General features: G+C 42.5%; 1 long non-coding RNA gene across 1 annotated transcript; it reads right to left on the bottom strand.

Moving 5' to 3' along the window:
* Positions 1-257: 257 nt before the first annotated feature.
* Positions 258-4,697, bottom strand: LOC140120704 (uncharacterized). The gene is made up of 3 exons (XR_011853958.1): positions 4,632-4,697; positions 2,956-3,095; positions 258-343 (listed from the first exon to the last, which is right to left on the bottom strand). It is a non-coding gene; the product is annotated as an uncharacterized lncRNA (long non-coding RNA).
* Positions 4,698-4,921: the final 224 nt, after the last annotated feature.

The raw sequence follows: 4,921 nt of genomic DNA, 5'->3' as shown, positions 1-4,921 counted from the left end.
ACATCAGCGATATGGGAGACAAATGCCAGTAATCGCCCAGGAGTTAACTACGTGTCAGCACAATGAAACATCGATCCACAACACGGCAATAAATTACAGATCAAACATCCATTTCACATCCTGGTCTAGATGCAGCATTTTATACCATGAACCTACATAAAAATGGAAATGGTCGGTAACTTTTCAGTAAACTCTGCATAAATCAATACTACAAGCGACTACAGGAAACCTTATAAAATATCTTATCAGAGGAAAGTGCTTCTATTTCCATTTACTTTGCCTCTTATGGTCCTCCCTTCTCCTTTTATAATCTGCTTTTCTCTCTCTGCTGAATTCTTTCATGCTAGTGAGAAGGACAGAAATTCACTGAGCTGTCAAGTTACATAGAGGTCTATGGAGAGGGGAAGGGAAGAAGGGAGTCACAGCACCTAGGTCTCCACTCATCTGTTTAAAGAAGAGGGGAATGCTGGATATACAGACAGTCCCCGGGTTACATACAGGATAGGTTCTGTAGCTTTGTGCTTAAGTTGAATTTGTATGTAAGTCGGAACTGTATATTTTATCATTGTAACCCCAGCCAAATTTTTTGGTCTCTGTGACAATTGGATTTTAAAAATGTTGGATTGTCATAACCCTCTGCTAACTGTTACAGCTGATCATTGCAGCCTGAGACTAAAATACAGTAAATTACCAACATCCAGAGGTCCGTTTGTAACTAGAGGTCGCCTGTAAGTCACGAGTTCTTAAGTAGGGGACCGCCTGTATTTTTTAAACCATTCACGATGCAGCAAAGACTTCACATGTAAAATGTGAAATACATCCTTTCAATTTTGTAACATAGTGATCTAATGTAGGAGTGAAGGGGATTATGTGAGAAAATGATAAAGAGTTTGTATTTTCTCTCCGTGTTTGCGTGGGTTTCCGCCGGGTCTTCCGGTTTCCTCCCACACTCCAAAACATACTGGTAGGTTGATTAGATTGTGAGCCCTATTGGGGACAGGGATTGATGTGACAAACTCTGTGCAGCGCTGCGTAATCTGTGTGCGCTGTATAAATAATGGAATTATTATTATAATGAAAAACCTCATTACAAAAAACAAATGTGAGGAAATAGCAGTAGAAACAATGCTGACCCTTTAAAGGGGTTGTTTGACATTAGTGAAAACTTTACTCGGGGGCTGTTAAAAATAAAAACCAATACTTACCTCCCTCGGCACTCCTGGTGCAATCCGTTACTGCCATGCTCTTGTTTGCCAATTTTCCCGAAGTTGTCGGAGTGAAGGTTAACAATCAGGGGCACGGCAGCAATGGATGGCAGCAATATGGGACAACCCCTTTAACAAGGAACAATGCCAGGAACAAGGAGCCATAATGATGGACACTGGGAGCAGACCAAGACTTAAAACCTGGAGATAGTGGGAACATGATCCAAGAATACAGGTCACAGCACAAAAAGAGAATATGCTCCTAGGATCAGGACTGGAACATGGAGCAGTATGTAGTTAAGGGTTTTTACTAACCACTGATCCAAACAAGATCAAACTCAGAAATTGCAAATTGTAAGATGATACTTCAGTACAAGAATATATTAGATCAGTAATGTAAGACAACTTCTGCATATACTGCAGCCCTTATAATCCAACCCCCTACCTGCTGTCCTTAGTGTGGCCAAGTAGAGAACACTCATATTGTAACTTTAGACACCTATATCATAGGTTCTATAGCAGCTAGAACCATGGTGCTGGTATCGTATTGAAGATGAGAATTTTATCTTTCAAATCACATCAGGATTGTGATTCCAACCAAACTAGTGACACAGGCATTTATAGAAAAAGTCAGGAATTTGATCTGCAGCTCAGTTCTAGAGAACCCAGGATATAGACATCTGAAGTGACACTCCCTTTCCAGCTTGTGAGTCTGACTCTACTCTGGCAAAATATGACTCTTCTTTCACATGACTTTGAAGGAGATTCTTTAAAGGTAAATAGTGAGATTTCACAAATATGAGGGAATTCTAGAACAGACATTTCTTACATGACCTGAGGGGTAAATGTAAGTGACAGGTTCCCTTTAAGACTTTGGGGAAGATTTACTTACCCGGCCCATTCGCGATCCAGCGGCGCGTTCTCTGCGGTGGATTCGGGTCCGGCCGGGATTCACTAAGGCAGTTCCTCCGACGTCCACCAGGTGGCGCTGCTGCGCTGAAGTTCCCCGAGGCCCGCCGAAATGCACTCAAGTTCACCGGTCTATTCCTAGTAAACGTAAGTGCAAGTTCCGCATTTTTTTTAAATGCGGCGGTTTTTCCGAATCCATTGGGTTTTCGTTCGGCCACGCCCCCCCGATTTCCGTCGCGTGCATGCTAGCACCAATGCGCCACCATCCGGTCGCGTGCGCCAAAATCCCGGGGCAATTCAGGGGAAATTGGCGCAAATCGGAAATATTTGGGTAACACGTCGGGAAAACGCGAATCGGGCCCTTAGTAAATGACCCCCTTTGAGTGAGTAAACCTTGTTGATGGATAGTACAGGCGGTCCCCTACTTAAGAGCACCTGACTTACATACGACCCCTAGTTACAAACGCACCTCTGGATATTGGTAATTTATTGTACTTTATTGTACTCCTAGCCTACAATGATCAGCTGTAACAGTTATCACAGGTGTCTGTAATGAAGCTTTATTGGTAATCCTGGTTCTTATGACAATCCAAGATTTTAAAAATCCAAATGTCACAGAGACCGAAAAAAATTTGGCTGGGGTTACAATAATAAAATATACAGTTCCGACTTACATACAAATTCAACTTAAGAACAAACCTACAGACCCTATCTTGTATGTAACCCGGGGACTGCCTGTATTGGGCAGACAAGAGTGTAAGTTAAGGGGGGGCAGAGGGTGGATTTGAATCTTGTTCCAAGGACCTTAAAGCATTCCTGGAAATAACAGGGGTTCACTTACCTTGTTACTATTCCTGGTTCCAACTTTTCGATAGTCTTTTGGTGTTCGGCACTGCCGTAAGTGTTGGAGGGTAGCCATGGGACCAGGAGCTGGAGCAAGCTTAGCACAATGTTTTTGGACAGATGTTTCCTAGAAAATCCCTAGAAAAATGACCGGGTGGAGACATTTTTAAAAAACTTTAATACTAAGAATATATGAACGTTATTCCTCATTGACTATTAATATGGAAGCAGCGGATAATAAAGCGCCACCCGGCAATTACAGCGATGGCTGCGGAGCATTGCGGGTCCATCGCCCCCGTGACTCTGACATGATTAAAGATTTGCATTAAGTCGACTGATGAACGTTTTATGAAAATCAAAGGATCCGCGTTGTAAGTTCGGCTAATCTTGCTTACGCCATGGCTGAGCCTTTCGCTCTCTAATCCCTTGTGTTTCAGTTTTTAATACTTGATGTTAGATGCTAATTGAAGTTTTGGCAGATTTTGCATACTGAGCAGCATGACCTCATCGCTACCAGCAGTAATGTGCCTCCTCGTCTGCTGCCGGCCTATTACATTTCATATCGTATGTGATGGAGAAGCTACTTCCCACCAGGCAGGCGATTTGTATATCGGAGCACAAAGATGTAGCAGAGCTGAGATTGTCATTCAGATATATTCTTAAGTGGCCACCATGAAAGCAAAAGTAAAGAGATACTAGGGCTTTCCATCAGCTCTGTGCTTTGAATTCTTCATAGTCTACCAAGAACATTGCTGTACCTCGCATAGTGGCTGTCATTGGTACTGCAGCTCCATTCACTTGAATGGGACTGAACTACAGACAGATGGACATGATGTCATTAACCTGTAAAACAAAAACGGAACTCACTGGGCGTCTCCCCACCCACCATCCAATATTGTTCACTCATCCTAAGGATTGAAATTTTTACTAAATCTATTTTTATTCAAGATTGTAGCTGGACTTGCAGGACTCTGGAGCAATAGTGTGTGATATCTCTCCACTGAACAAAGCACAGTCTTTCCCATCTGAGTGATTGTTCAAACAAGTATTGAATATTACAGGCAGTCCCCGGGTTACATACAAGATAGGGTCTGTAGCTTTGTTCTTAAGTTGAGTTTGTATGTAAGTCGGAACTGTATATTTTATCATTGTAATCCCAGCCAGAACTTTTTTGGTCTCTGTGACAATTGGATTTTAAAAATGTTGGGTTGTCATAAGAATCAAGATTAATAATAAATCTTCATTACAGACGCCTGTGATAACTGTTACAGCTGATTATTGTAGTCTAGGACTAAAGTACAGTAAATTACCAATATCCAGAGGTCCGTTTGTAACTAGGGGTTGTATGTAAGTCGAGTGTTCTTAAGTAGGGGACCGCCTGTATTTAATAATATTATATCAATAAAATTCTGTAAGCATGCTACAGGGGTGACTCGGCAGATGGGAGGGGCTGTTCTGTGTTCAGTGAAGACATATCACACACCAGTGAACCAGACTACTCCAAGTCCAGCTACAATCATGGAATATGAATGCATATTTCACAGTCCTGCTGCTACTTACAAAACACACAGAAATATCCAGGGACAATACCTGACAATGTCTAAAGCTTTAGGAGATACCTTTAAAAAATCCCTTACAGGAAAACAACCACTTAGTTTAACAAAAAATACTCACCTGCGCTCCTCTTCATCCCAATCCCGGCGGTGGTATTCTTTAATCTTGACATGTCAGGATCACCTGGAAAAGAAATATGTAATTAACAGCACGGATCACAGGGATAAGATGTCCGGTGTTCCGGGTGGCTAATTATGCACGCGCCACACCTACCTCTCCTATGCTGGGAGCAAGGGAGGTGACATCACGCAGGGGGTGTGCAAAATTAGATGTCCGGTGTTACGGACTGCTAATTATGCACGCCCTGCACATACCTCTCCTATGCTGGGAGCATGGGAGAAGGAGGTGAC

The sequence above is a fragment of the Engystomops pustulosus genome, chromosome 3, assembly GCF_040894005.1.
Source record: "Engystomops pustulosus chromosome 3, aEngPut4.maternal, whole genome shotgun sequence".
Lineage (NCBI taxonomy): Eukaryota > Metazoa > Chordata > Amphibia > Anura > Leptodactylidae > Engystomops > Engystomops pustulosus.
This window is presented reverse-complemented; position numbering and strand designations above follow the sequence as displayed.